This window comes from Erpetoichthys calabaricus, chromosome 8 (genome assembly GCF_900747795.2).
Source record: "Erpetoichthys calabaricus chromosome 8, fErpCal1.3, whole genome shotgun sequence".
Taxonomy (NCBI): Eukaryota; Metazoa; Chordata; class Cladistia; order Polypteriformes; family Polypteridae; genus Erpetoichthys; species Erpetoichthys calabaricus.
The window spans coordinates 55,220,073-55,236,225 of NC_041401.2; the positions used below are offsets into that span (position 1 = coordinate 55,220,073).

Genomic DNA, 16,153 nt, shown 5'->3' on the forward strand with positions numbered 1-16,153 from the left:
TGTTTTTTCTTCATAAAACCCGGTTTCCACGTCTACCTGTATTAGTTTAAATGGAACTTTTGCCACTCGCAATAGGGCGGACGCGCTGACGTATAGTGTAGACTGGGCAACACGGTGAATGCGGCGTATATCTACTGTATATACTGTATGTCTATGGTTTCTGATCCCCAACAGACCTGATCCCATTGGCTCTGTCACGGTTTTGACTCTTCCAGGGATGGGGCTCCCAAGGGCTTTCCCCCATCCTCTTCATGATGTGAGCAGCCTTCCTATGGGTGGATGCAGCAGTGCTACTCTGGCGCCGTGCAAAAAGGAGTCCTTTCTGTCGTCTCACAGCTGCGTGAAGTTTTTTTTTACGGTGGCTGGAGTACCAATCCTGCCACCAACCCCCATGATTTCCCTGCAAGTTGGAGGACCACTTGCAGGGCCGGATGCTGTTTAACGTCATACCTATAGGACCTGCACCTGAACACTATAAAAATATGATAAGATAGATAGATAGATTAAACAAATTGATGGCACCGTGCACAGACTCAGCGTAAACTCCAGGTCAAAATAAAAACTTAACGTAAATTGCTCTATTTGAAAATGCATTAAATAATCCAAGAAGATGGTACACAATATAGGAATTTGTTAAATTCACGTCGACAATAAAAACAAGAAAAAACATCACATATACAGTATGTACATTACACCTGCATTATTTGGTAATGAGAGGGTTCACTCAAAACGCTAATCGTGACACAGTCTAATGCTTTTCTTGAGCCACACAAATTTGAGAAAAATATTTTTTGTCTACAGAGTTATGAATGTTCTTGAGCAGGAAATATGTGTTTATGGGCGTAAAATGTGTATTTTATACATTATGCCGTTCTTCGAACGTAGTTCTTTCTGAACAGGTGCTCGACTTGTCGAAGATGCGGCCCCGTGCAGCTTCCAACTATAAAGCACACGTATTCCCGGATTTTGCAGCGACTGACGTCTAGCACATATAAGTCTGAACACTTCAAACACAGGTGTACCAAACATATATTTTAAAATAGCCTGCTAATGTTAACGTACCTCGTGACTCACTTTGTAAACAGAAGTATAAACAGCAATTCACTTCGTCGAAGGCTGACCGCTGCCCTCTCCAAGCGACGCGCACGGCCCATTTGGCCCCACCCTCCTCGTCTTCGCGCTTACTTCTGCTAACAGCCGACCGGCGATCGTTGACTAAAGTGCCACTGCAAGAGGAGGTATTAAATACAACAGGACCCCTCACGTTCAGAGAAGATTAAAAGAAGTCGCTTACTGCTTGAAGAATGCTTTTCTTCTGTGTTTGACACCGAAAGGTACGATATAGTTTGATACCAGTGTTTCCGTTACCGGTTATCGACTTAAAATTAAAACTTTTGCAGAGAACGGGCACGGCAACAATGTTGAGCGCGACAGCCTCGGTGGCAGACTTTGTCTATAAGTGGAGGACGGCAGAGGGTTAAGCAGTGTAGAAATGAGCGCCGATTCTTCACGTTGATTCCTCCGTGGTTACTCTTCAGTATACAGTACAGTATTCAGAAATCTAAGCAAGCGCCTGAGAGTCTATATGTGTGTGTGTTATTGAAGGATGTGAAAAAGTAAACCTTTTACTCTTAATGGTAAATGCTGAAATGCTGTTTTTCATTCATTCAATTGTTAAATCTTAACACTGAGGGTCTGGACGTATTGTTGGAGTCTGTCTCAAAAGACTACTATAAACAATTGTTTTTTCTCGTTTTTATTGTTCCGAAAACTGGTATTTTTTTGTTACATTTCAGCTCCCGCAATCATTAATTGTATGCTACTTTGACCACTTCATGTTATGCTCTTATCTTTTCTTGTTTGATTTTTCTGGTCGTGAATTCAGAAATGGTAAGGTGTTGCTACTCATTTGTAGTAAAGAAGAATTGTTTTGATTTAAAATAGTAATTTTTCCTTATGTGTTCAATGTACTGTTTCGCAGTATGTAACGCGGCTGTAGGGGACTGAGCTGCAGTCCTGAGCTCTGTCACTTTCTGCGTGAATTTTGTGGCGTCTCTCCATGTCTAATTGGGGTTTACTCCGAGATCGCAAAGGCTGGTGCCTCTGTACTGGCTCGGTATGAGCGAGAGTGGGTGTGTATATGACTGTGCCCAGGAGTGGGTAGGCACCATGGCTAGGTCCTGTTCCTGCTTTGTATCCTGTAGTGCCAGGCAGAGTTTTTTCCCGAGACACCTTATATATAGATGGGTTTAGGCTCTCAGTTGACTGCAGTATGTGAACCCTTTTCACAGTAACTTGGCAGGATGGGTTGCAACCATTAATATTTGCTAACCTGTCTCCTTATAGTCTGGTTGACTACGTGTATTTACTAAAACTGATACAATGTATGGTATCATGGCGTTGTAGTGACTGGCAGTGCTGCCTTGTATTTCCTGAAGGATAAGTTCAAAACCCCATTCTAAGCAAATACTTTATACATGTCGAGAAAAGTATGTTTCTGTAAAAAGCTACAAAATAGGTTAAATTTAATGCCATGCAGAGAAACAGAAAGATAGAAACACAATACTGTAGATGTTAATGAAGAGGTACAGATATGTCTATTAACAGAATATACTGTATGGAGAAGAAACGGATGCATTAAAAATGATCTGTTTATATATTTCTCCTTTTTTACTTTTACATTTGCACATTACTTGTTGCAACAATTTGAATATGTGTGTTATGTATACGCATTTTGTTATCCATGTTTGTTTAATTTCTGCTTGACGTGGTTTGCTTTTACATCTTCTGGTTTTGCCATTGCAATTTTGGACATCATTGTTTTGTTTTTCCTGATTAATGATATATAAATGCCATTCTATCAATATAGAACTTGGCATTTATTCTGTGTTCAGAGATGGTCAAGTGCATCCCCATTACTCCTAAAGTGTATGTGTCTTTTCTTCACAAGTAAACCACCCTGAGAGTATGAAAGATTATTCATGCCTAAATTAAATGCAATCCTACGTGTGAACAACATAGAAATACAGTATACAGTGCATATGCATGTGGTGCATTTAATTTTGGCATGACTTTATTGTGTCATAATTAAAAACATATACACCAGATGATCAATTGTCTTTCACTGTGACCTGCAGTTTCCGTGTCAGGGAAAATTCAGTACAAAAAGATATTGCATTTTAATTCATGTTCATAGATTGAGTGTCATAACCAAAAACAAAGCAGACATATTGTGTTTCCCTTAGTGGATTCTTTGAGTGTATTGCAATTTAAATTTAAGACCAAGCATTAATCGGGCAGAAACTGAGTGTAATCACATGACCAACTGCAGTTAAAAGATGGAGGTGATGCTTCATGTCTCTGATTGACTGAATAACAAAAATGTGTTGCGTATTTGCAGAAAACTAAAGAAAATACAGTTTTCACTAATGGCTCAGTTTCATTACCCTGACTGCCAGAAATACCCACCCTCTTTAAAAAGTTAATTAACTTTTAATCATGGCAAAAAAAAAAAATCAGAGAAAACCACCATGATGTTTTGTGTTTTAAAAGTTGTAAGGGATGATCTTTGTGCCTGTCTACAGCAGTTGAAGAATCTCACTACAAGTTACCAGCATTGAAATTTGATTCTGCATATTCCTTTATACTGTATCTTTTATACTGCATTATGTCTGACTTACTCCTATATAATTGTTTAACTGGGAAATCATAAAATATTGTTTCATTTCATATGTAAATCATAATAATTCTATGCATTTCTCTGTTTTCCTTATCATAATGACTGTGCTATCCAATTCACATAATTAATTAAATGGCCTGCAGGATGCAAACCTTTTCACCGCTAAAGTTCTTTTACACAAACATGCATATGTATAATATGTATGTTTGTGTATGCTGGTGTGCAATATACTGTATATATATATATATATATATATATATATATTGCATTTGTGATGTATCACAAGTCCAATGCAGACATTCATTATCTCAAGACTTTTTTATCTCCTACATTCATATTTGCTCGTTAAAAGGATACCTGCTCATTGTTTCTTGCATTTCAGTGGTACTAACAGCCATTGCCAATGACTGTGATATTCTTTGTATTAATAAAGAGATGATAGTAATGTATGGAAAAAAAATCATAAGCCTACTATCCTGAATCAGGCCACAGCGGCAAATGTAAAGTGACAATTGTCCAACCTGTGAGTGCGAGTCCTGCCATGCTACTGGCAATAATATGATCAAACACAGGTAATCAGGAAAACCTTTCAATGTCCATGTTTAAGCTTAACTGAGAAAGTTTGATGGAACCCCCTTAACACAGTGGTTAATCAATTTCTAAATGCCAGTAGTCATCAAGTAGATGGTGCTAAGTAATTTGTATTACAACCATTGTATTAAAAAGTAACAATTTTAAAACATTTGTTTGAAAAAAATTATTTTGTCATGTCTCATCTTTCCCTTAGTCATTGCACTATCTGCCAAATCAATTTTGCCATTGGCAGATTAGAATTTCCTGCAGTAAATTTAATAAAACCCTGTTGGCTTGTTAGTCATTATGTGTGACTCAGTTTGTAATCTTTTATTACTCTTAAGTATGCTGTGTTTTTATCTTTATCTTGATTTTTGTCAGTTCTGTTGCTAATCTTCTATATGGTGATTCGGTGATTTTTTTACTTAATCTTGAATGTCTTCTTTTGTTGTATTTCCCATTCAGTAAACCAGTTTTGTGCTTTTTAAGATTTTTTGTGTATTCTTTAGCTCAGTGTTTTACATTATAAAATCTGCAATTAAAAAAGCACCTCACCTCTTACTTTCTCTCCGTGCTGGTTCAAGGCCTATATACTTTATTATACCCATAGGTCTCAATGAAGGAAGAGCGTGAATGTTACCAGAGGGAAGAGTCGGTATGATGTGATGTTACCCCAATATACAACAATGCAGATGACACACAACTTTATTTATCTATAACACTTGATGACCCTGACGCTTTTGGCTCTCTGATCCAGTGTCTTAGTAGTATTTACGAATGACCTCCCCCCGTAATATTCTTTGTATTATTAAAGAGTTGATACTTGAAGGAAATAGTAATGTATAAAAAAAATCATACGCCTGCTAGCCTGAATCAGGCCATGGCTACAAAATGTAAAAATGAGTAGATGGATGAGTAGTAACTTTCTCAAACTAAATAAGGAAAAATCAGAAATCTTAATGATTGGCAAACACGGATATAACAAGGGCATTAGAAATAAACTACAGTGGGCTGGCGCCCTGCCCTGGATTTGTTCCTGCCTTGTGCCCTGTGCTGGCTGGGATTGGATCCAGCAGACCCCCGTGACCCTGTGTTAGGATATAGCGGGTTGGAAAATGACTAACTGTCTGATTAGAAATAAACTTGATCCTTTAGGTTTAAAAGTCATGGCGGAGGTAAAGAATTTAGGGTTAATCTTTGACTCTGACCTAAACTTTAAATCTCATATTAAACAGATTACTAGGACTGCATTTTTTCACTTTTTTTTTTTAACAAGATGCTGAAAAAATCATTCATGCTTTTGTTTTTAGTTGTTTGGATAACTTTTATGCAGTCCTAACAGGATACTACCTAAGTTAAAACATCAATCTCTTGCAATTAGTGCAGAATGCAGCAGCCAGAAAATTTGAGCACATCTCACCAGTTTTAGTGTTGTTACATTGGTTACCCTTGTCGTTCGAAACTGACTTTAAAATACTACTGCTGGTTTATAAAGCCTTAAACAATCTTGCTCTGTCCTATATTTTAGAATGCCGTCCCCCTATTCTCCAAGTTGTAACCTTAGATCTTCGAATGTAAATCTGCTTATAATTCCTGGAGCCAAGGTTAAAAGAAGTTGTGAGGTGGCCTTTTGCTGTTATACACCTAAAATCTAGAATACTTTACCTTTACAAATGTGCCAGGCTAATACTGTGGAACATTTTAAAAATCTGCTAAATTAGCTACATTTCAGTTGTACTCCTAATAGACTATATGGGTATATAAGTATCATACTCTTCAGGGATCCGCAATTTGTACTAATCCCCACTATTCTCTGCTGTTTTGTCTGGTACAGTGCGTTGTTGCATCCATCGTACAACAAAACACCTCGGGGTCTCTGTTGGCAACCCTCCAGGCAGACAAGTGTTCCATTCCCACCCTCCAGAAATGACCCTGTATCTGCCACAGCTAGGTGTTACGTGGGCATCCCCTAGGCTTCGTCCAGCTGCTTGGATCCTCAGCAGTGAGGATCCTGTGTGCCAGATCACCCTCTGTGAATTGTGCCACATGGCCACAAACAAACACATGGTGTTTCATTCAGGGCTCTATGAGGTCAAAGTCAAACCAGCGTTACCTAGGGATTCTCCATAGAGACACAGTACTGAAGGAGTCCAGTCTTCGTCTCAGGTCCATGGATAGCATCCATGTCTCGCTACCATATAGCAAAACAGGAAGTACCAGGACTCTAAAGACTTGGACCTTTGTCCTCTTGTAAAGATGTTGAGAATGCCACATACCCCTTTCCAGTGACCTCATGACCCCTCTGTGCTCTCCTAGTCCATTTACTGACTTAATAGGAAGAGTCACCAGAGACATGAATGTTGCTGCTGAGGTAAGTAAACCTCTTGACACAGTTGACATTCTCTCCTGAGATAGACACACTGCTGATGGTTGTGGCCAAGAGGTCATTTAGGCCTGGATCATGGTTTTTATCCAGCACACTCGCAAGTCCGGGACAGTCAAACTCCTTGCTCATTTTCTTGAGAGCCCCGATAAGGACCTCCATCGACTCCGTAAAGATCATAGAATGAATCCTTTTTCACCAACAGATGCCCCACAGCCAGTGGACCCCACCACCCTGCCCAACACCCAGTCCATGCAAGCAGTGAACAGAGCAGAAGCAAGAACACACCCCTGATGAACCCTAGAATCAACTGGAAAGAATGCAGAGGTTCTGCCTTCACTCTGCACAGCACTCACAGTACCAGTATACAGGCCAACCATGACATCCAGCAACTTTGGGGGATCCCTCAAAGTCTCAGGATGTCCCATAGGGCAACTTGATCAACTAAGTCAAATCCTTTACGAAAATTGAAAAAGGCTGCAATGAATCTCTGCCAATATTTGTGTTTGTGCTCAGGATGTGGTCGATGATAGACTTTTTGGTGTCAAACAAGACTGCTCCAGTCACTGATAGGTTAGCAAGTGACCATAGATCCTATTAAGGATGACCTAACTTGGCACAGAGAACAGTGTTATCTCCCTGTAGTTGCTGCAATCCAGCTGATCACCTTTTCCAGATGAGGACAACAAGTCCCATGTTCCAGTCAGTTGGGATGATGCCCATCTCCCAAATGGAAGCAAAGATTGCTCTCAATGCCAGGAAGACATCCTTACCACCAGTCTGGAAAAGTTCACACCAGGTATCATGGATCCCTGTAGCCTTCCTTACCCTCAGCTGGTTCACCACCTGTGTAATCTCAGTGAGATTGGATGGTTCCCAACTAATTGGAGGATCATCCTCAAGATATGTGGATCCAAAAATGTCCTATGTCCTAGTCAAATGATCAGCTTTAAACAGCTGCTCAAAGTAGCCAACCCAGTGGGTCACAACTGCAGTGTCATCCATAAGAATCATTTCATCACCCGCCCTGACTGCAACACTCCGAAGAACAGATTTGGATATGGTAGCCTGCTGAACCTAAGCTAGATCTTCAGGGTAACAACAACAAGTCTCAAGTGACAAACTGGGGACTTCTGTAGACCATGCATTTCTGTAGAAGCCTCCAGCATCTGCCCACGAGGATGTGATCGATCTCCATCATCAGTATTGGAGTACTAAGCCCAATGATGCGGCTCATGGTGCTGGAACCAGGATACAGAGTTCCACAGCCCCTGACCTTTTGCAAAGTCAAGAAATATGGAGCCATTTTCACCACGGTCGCCACACCATGGGGACCAACACAGTCCTCATAGCCAGCCATGTCAGTGCCAGTGGTCATTTTGAAGTCACCCATGACCAGAGGAGTGTTACCTCATGGGCACCCATCCATCCCCGAATGAAGTTGCAAATAAAATGTCTCCCTAATCAAGACATTACCTACCGCAGTTGGAGCATACACCGAGACAACAGACAAGGCACCCAGAGAGTGCCATAATCTGAGTCTGATAATGCGCTCATTGAAAGGGGCAACATTGGGCACCATCAGGAGGAGCCAATATGACACAGCAATAGCTACTCTCTTAGTATGACAGCCATCAGAGCGACAATACAAGTAAAAGGTGTCCCCACCTACAGAGATCTGGCCAGTCTCCGGTCTGCATACCTCAGAGTGTGCCTCCACTGAAATGCAGAGTTTATGAAGCTCCACTGACAGCAGAGGAAGATGGTCATCATGCTGGATAGACAAGATGTTCCACTAACGTACCTGGATGGGCCACCTGAGATTAGGACCTGACTGCTGCCACGCAGCGGGCGATGCCTCAGCACTGCACCAGTTCTGATCCACAACAGACCTGACCCGATTGGCTCTCTCACGGTTTTGACTTTTCCAGGGATGGGGCTCCCAAGGGTTTCCCCCCATCCCCTTTATAATGTAAGCAGCCTTCCTATGGGCAGCTGCAGCAGAGCTACTCCCGCAGAGATCAGAGAGGAGTTCTGTATGCCATTTCTTAGATGAGTGAAGTTTTTATGGTGGCTGAAGTGCCAATCCTGCCAGCAACCCTCAATTTTTTTGTTTTTTTTTTCCTGTTAGTTGGGGCAGGCCTGAAAACTAAGAGGGTTGATTTAGAAACATTAATGTTAGGTAGAATGCCTAAATGTAATTTTCACTTTGTCATCTTGTAAAGCACTTTAAGCTACATTGTTGTATGGAAATATGAAATATAAATAAATGTTGTTACTTTAATCTTCTCAAATGTATTCATGCATTTTTATTCAAAACTTATATAAGTATCACAAAGCAGTTTATTCAAGATTGTGAAAGGGATGATGAACCTGCATACCATATGTAATACAAATTAGTTAATTCCTGTAGCAAGGTACATTTTGCTACTTGATCCTACTAACTAAATTTGCAACTTAGAAAATACAACAAATGGGTAGAAGGCTTAGCTGTCTAAAGATAATTATAGGAAATAAGGGCTTCTGGGCTTGTCAGAAGAGTTGGAGAAATAATTAAAATTCTAAAAGAACAGCGCTAGATATAATGTGTGGTCCAACTATTTCACAACAAAAAGACTGAATAAGTTTGACATTTACTGTAAGTTAAATTTGAAGAGTTTATTTGTAGATTTTTAAAAGCAGCCTTTTACCTATACAGTATTTGTTTTTTTTACCTACAATTATGAGACCTCCTTTATACACTTTTAAGTTTTCATCAGAATCAGAATATGCACTATTCTGTTTGTTTGACTTCATTATGATTATATATATGATATATTATATGCAATTCATACATTATATTGGGTTAGTCAACACAATTTGACATTACGATAAAATAAATAAATTCTTAAAAGTTATATTTTTGCATGATTAGCTTTGACATTATTTGCATTGCTTTGCAATTTTTTTTCTTTTTGGGATTGGCTATACATTCAAAGTAGTGAGTTTAATTTTAAGTACAGCAGTTTTTCTTGTACTTGTTACATGTTGTAGACTTGAGCTAAAATTTGGCCAGTCTTTCAGTGTTTAGTTTATGTAACAGTTTCCATTATGTATCCTTTAAAATGGAATAAAAGTAATGTATTACTTTTGATGTCAATGTTAAGAAACACAAAAGAACTGTGGATCAAAAGGGTCAGTACATATTTTTAAAGGTGTGTTAGAACTAGAAGAATACATGTTATGGAATGAAGGAAATGTTAGTTGATCAGTGTTTGTTTTAATATGGTGCCAGTTTTATATCAACTCAACATTATTTCTATACTGTATATGTTATTATAACATAATATACTTATTCATATTTTGAGCAAAGCAGTTTAATCTTAGGTTCACTATCTGAATGAAGAGTGCAATTTGTCAGTTTAGCTTTGCTTTTTAAAACCCAGCTCATTAGACTACACTGCATGTCTTAATGAAAGGGTTAATCTACACAAATAAAATTGTAAGGTGTATGTATGTCAGTTTGTTTGTTTATCAATCATGCAAAAATGGTAGAATTTATTTTTACGAAGTTTTGCATGTCCATTTTCGTTGGACCAAATTAAAATACAGACTATATAGCGTATCTGGGAAGAGAGTTGTAATGGGAGGGGGGGGCAGCCCAGCAATAATGATAAGAGTATATCATCGTAAATTGTGTTACATATTAAACAATAATACATTTCAAAGATTTGAATATTAGGTTGTCTGGAACCCTTAGATTTTCCTTCTGGACCAGATGCTTTAGGGTGATGTCCTTAAATGTGTTTCCTGAAATGAATTTTCTGAATTTTCCCAAAAGATTAGTCTGGTGTACGTTAGTGCAGAATGTTTTTCTGCAAGCGGCGGGTGCCTTATACAGAGGTGGTTTTGGCCTTGTACCCAAAGATGCTGGGACAGCCAGGAGCCTCTGTGATATTGAACTAGATTTAGAAAGGAGTTTAACCCTAAGCTGGACAAAGTGGAAACCAGTCTATTATAGTGGCCATTGGCCAATCACCAATCAACCTAACAATATGCGGAGTGCTCTGAAAAAATACACCTACAGAGAAATTATGTGCAGTTTGTATGCACAATGTGTCAAAACCTGAAGTTGAAGAGCTGTAACACAGCAACTCAACCGCTTGCACTTGTATGTCAACCAATAAGCTAATCCCATGATTAAAGAGAGTGGTGTGCTATGTAGCAATTGATGTTTTGAGAGCCCATGTCTGGTTTTGATATGGTAGGTTCAATAATGGTTTTGATATGGTAGGTTCAATAATAGGATTGATTAAGAAACAAAAAAGGCACACACTCTCTACTTTATATATTAGGTGAAGTGTTTATTTATACAACATAGTGTCACATTACAAAGCATACAAATTAAACGCTCTAATTTTATTATGAGAATACACAAAGGATAAGGCAAAACAACATACTGTATCCCTATAGTGTCTTGTATGGGGCAGCTAATGCAGAGTATGATTCCTTTCTCTAATACAGTTGAGATAATTCAGTTTGATGCAGTGTTTATGTTAATAATATGCCTTTGATTACAATTTAATGCTGTTTTCATATTAACATTAGATATAGCAACAAAATGTACTATTTTTAAAAGTTATTGCTGTTACTTTTAATTTCATAAATTAAAATGGTTTTATAAGAGTGATCTGTCAACAGTTACAAAATAAAACCTCTTATCCCTTTGGCTGTTAGCAGTTCTTTTTTTTTGGCCAGGATGTTTTTTTGTTGACAGCTGATTTTTTAATTATTTCAGCAATCAGAGCTAACCCTCAGGAGTAATGAAGTAAACATTGCACAACAATCTTAACCTTATTTAAAATGTGATATATATTTAAGTTTTATTACTTTGTTATTATATTCATTATCAAAGGTATTCACTTTGTTTATTTTGATTGTTATTAATTAAGTACTGATTTCTAAACACATTTTAAATACACTACTCAGAATATTTATTGTTTGACTTTTTCAACAATGCAAAATTTCTGACATTATTAATCATATCATTATGCAGTAATTAATCTGTTGTATTTTTCTTTGTAATATAACACATGAATGTACTTTTCACATCTAGATTGTTTTGGCGTTTTTATATATTTTATTTACACATAGTTGAAGAAAAATTGACTTGTTTCTCCATTTAAAATGATACATACTTCATTTCATTAAGTAAAATTTGTCAAAAAAGTTAGTGAATGCTGTGCTTGGTTATAATCACTATAGTAATTATAATAATTTGTGTGTAATGCAAAATTCTTCTTTTTTAAATTAAAGTTTTATTTGCATTTATTAAGCCCTTTAGCGTATGATACATTTAAGATTTTTAATGAAACCTACAGGAACAGTAGGCCCCGCAAGGCTAATTCATAAATCCAACTAGCATATATGCAATATAGAAAAAAGCAGGAGACACTGACCTGTAACACAGCTAATTTTAGGAATTCCATTCCTTTAACGAACTTTGCTACCTAACATATTTTTGACAAGTGTCATTCTTTTAGAGCCTAAGGTGGGTAGAATGTTTGATGAGTATGAAGTTTTGCAAAACTACTACTGTCAGAATGAAAAGTTGAGTGACATCAGGTTGGTAGTTTTTTTTTTTTTGTTTTGTTTTTGTGTGTGTGTGTGTGTGTGTGTGGCAGCTATTCAAGTGTAAATCTGCTTGACTTTCAGTTCTATAGCATTTTCTTAGAATATAATATTATCCTCAAACATATGCTTTGGGACTGTCCAAAATTAATGCCATTTTAGGAAAATAGTTTTTCTTATCTAGCAGAGAGTGAAGAAAGTTCAATCAGATCCTCTAATGGCTGTCTTTGTAATTATTTTAGACAATCTTAGGCCATCTAGTGATAAACTGACCATTATTTCCTTCATTACACTGTTAGTGCATTGACTAACTCTGCTGGAATATTCCAAATGCACCCTATGCAAAATTTAATAATAATAATAATTTGGCAAGTATATATTAATGTTATTCTAAAAATAAGTCTGCTGAAGTCCTGCCTGTGTTTCTGGTAAATATCAGTGGTTTTAATTAGTAAAAGTTGTACAATGTAGTGGGACTATTTTTTTTTTTTTTTTACTAATTAACTCTCTATTGTAGTTGCAAGTGTATCTCAATTTCTGTGATATGTAGGATCAATTTTATGACTTTTTTAAGTCTTGTAGATTTGTTTTACTGAAATTTATGTTTGCCATATTATATAAGTTCTTCTGTAATGTATTAATTTGGGTCAAATAAAATTGTATTAAAAAATAATATCAGTATAATATCTTATGACTATAACTTAAAATATGCTGGTTTTGTTTCCAAGAACTGCATTATTACATCATTTAATTGTGCAGTAAATAATTAATTTATGATATTAATAACTTTTATTCATTGCTTTTGGGTGCTACAGTTAGGTGTTTACAAGTGGACAGGTGCCACATTTGCAGATTAGGTTATCATATTATGCTTTGCTTTTTTATATAATACAACTATAAATATAATTACCTCACACACTTAAATACTAGCATTGTCATCATGGAGTACTTAGGCCAAGTTTTAATTCCTGTCAGGATTGTATTCTGTATGCATTTGGCAAGATCATTCCTTTCTCATATGAGTTTTTTTTTATTTCTTTCCATAGTACAAAGCTATGCTGTTAGATCTGTGACAGCTTTGAAGTGAGTCTATGGCTCTATATAAGTTTGCCCTTTGAGAGCCTCCCATCTCATCTAGGATAGCTGCCCGCCAGTTATACTATAGTCTGTCATCAGTCTGACCAAAAGAGGTTTTGAAAACAGACTGATTATGTCTAATAGAATACTTAAGGAGAATGTTCTACTTTTTATTATATCACTTTTGTTTAAGTTACATTTGACCTTTTTGTATTTAAATTTTGTTTAATGTTGGAGTTTGTGTTTATTGGTTTATTGTTGTAAGTAGTATGTTTAGAGTATGTAGTAGAAAGTGGACTGGTGGTTTTCTGATTTAATTACTACTGCCTGGACGTGTAAGCATTATATCAGTATTAGCCATGTTTCCAGGTGTTTTTTATTTTAAAACTTCCTAGGAAGATTTCCTTTACACTGGCAGTGGTAATACACTTGCCTATAAGAGAGTTAATTTGACCAGAGATGTGTTGCTGCAAAACATAGACATACAGGGAACTGCAGCCATATAGAACGGAAAGGGTAATTTTGACAGGATGAGTAGAATCTATGGTATTAGTACAGATTTTTATTAATCACATCCCACCTAAGGTCATTGCTACTTATTCTAACTCCGAGCTGCCCTAGTTGAATTGTCATTCACCTTCAATCCATCAGCCTAGTTAGTCCCCGCTATAGTATAGGACAGATGTAAAGTACAACAGCAGATTTCTGACAATATCTGATTCACAGAGTTGGACTATTCCTGAGTTATCCCATAATTTTCATGAGACTATTGTTTTTGAGAGGAGCGAGGAACAAACATACATCTACTGTACATATCAACAGATGCCAAGCCAGAGTATTCTTTCAAAGGTCCACTATAAATTTGAAATACAGTACAGGGAAAAATTACTGTCTTTAGACTAAGTATGATTAATGACCCCAAGTTTGTTATGGAATTTGACTCAGTATGGTGTTATAAGTAGTGCTTAACCGAATACATCATCAAATGCTGAACAGAAACCATGCTGAGCAAGTTACATTAGTGGTGTAATTTAGAGAAGTTACATGTGGCCCCAAATTGCAATAAATTCATGCAGACACACTATGGCTAACCATTAAACAACCATCACAATCTGCTTGGTACAGTTTCTATGTTTGATAAATCACAGTGTAGTATTTCATGCCACTCACTCTGACCCAAAGCACCTCCGACATCTTTGGAGTCCAAACCAAAATTATATATCAAAAACATTTCTTATGGTGAGAAGTACGTGTGAGCCGTATTTTATGTCTGTGGCTTGAAAGTGCATGAAAATCAAACATGCAGAAAATGTGCTTCTATAGATAAAGAGATACTTTTGAAAAAGAGAGGCAAATTAAATACCTTGGAGTAAGATGGAACAGGAGGCAAGTCCCTCTATTAATTTTTATGAAGCTGCTTTGTGCACTACAGCATGCAGCTAAGTTGTTGTCAGTGAGTTTTTTTTCATTTTATTTAAACAATGAGAATAATTAATCAAAAGGTGCTGTCAGTTTCAGGTAATGTCTAAAGTGATGACAGCTTGTTTGACAAAGAAAACAAAATCAATTAAATATAGGAGCCTGTTCCAAACATTTTCCTGTAGGAATTTAAAATGTGAGTAAAGCCAACAATCAAAGCATGCCTTACTGACATTATGTTGTGCTGATGGATTTTTAAAAAGGAAAGAAGACAAATTTAAAAGATGATAATGCAGAAATAGATTAATTTGAGAGAAGGTTCTAAAGAAAAGAAAACTCTGAAACTGCTAAGACATTTTAACATCTGTCAGCAAATAAAATAAATTATAAAATGAATACAAAGAATTGTTAATAGAATTTTACAACTAAAAAGATTTTACTGTTCTTATTTATCTTCTTCAGAAAAGTAATTTAAAGAAATCACAGATTGACATCCTTAGAGTTTATCCAGAATGTTGTTGCAATTGTCTCATTTTTACGAGAAATGAAATGTTTTATTTTAAGTTTCAAATGATTAGATTGTTATGTTGTTTGCATATAGTATATTATTTTCTGATTTGTAATGTAGTTATGTCTCAGATGGTGGATTGAGCCTAAGATAATGGTATAATAATTTATTGAAACTTTTTGGCTATATGTTACATAGTGAAAACTCATATCTCAGAACATAACTATTCATCATTTTTTTCCCATTAACCCAGTTAAGGCGTAACATTTCTATCACTAAAGCATCTACTCCCCCTGGAGATAACTTGGGTTTGTATGGGTAGGTTTTTTTTATTATTATTTTGTTTTTTGAAAGCATGTGGATGAATATTATCAAATTCAATAGAATGACGACTTAGAGTAAGCAAATACAAAACAGGAACACAGGCCAGGTATTGGAGGATTTGATCTGTTTTATGCCATATACAGCAAGATTATATACTTTGACACCCCATAATGCAAAACATAATACATAAACTAGACTATTTTTATTGAGCTCTTAATTGTTGTTGTGTGAATGAGTATGGACTGTCTGTCTTATGCCCCATTATGTGAGGATGCCCTTCAGCTTTCACCAATCCAAGAAGTGGATTAAATGGTTCCAGATTATAGATGGATATTAATTGTGGTTTTGTATTATTCTCTTATTCAGGCATGTTACTGAGTTGTGGTGTTCTTGCAGAGAGTATATATGTTTCATCATTATTGAGTCAAAAGGAGCATATTAAAAAAAACATGCCAATGACAGTGGAAGGGGTAAATAAGAAGAGTGAAGACAAAGTAACAAATAAAATAACACAAACAAAACCCTGCTGCCTCTGTCCAGTAGGGTAAATAAATACCCGGTTTCCTCCCACAGTCCAAAG

At 36.6% G+C, this 16,153-nt stretch overlaps 1 protein-coding gene across 1 annotated transcript in view; it reads left to right on the plus strand.

The window, feature by feature from the left end:
• The first annotated feature begins 1,018 nt into the window (after window positions 1-1,018).
• lypd6b (LY6/PLAUR domain containing 6B) overlaps window positions 1,019-16,153 on the plus strand; it is a 67,068-nt gene continuing 51,933 nt past the window's right edge. Inside the window, exon 1 of the mRNA XM_028806533.2 lies at window positions 1,019-1,334. The gene's annotated coding sequence lies outside the window, so the exon portion shown is untranslated. The remainder of the gene's footprint in view (window positions 1,335-16,153) is intronic.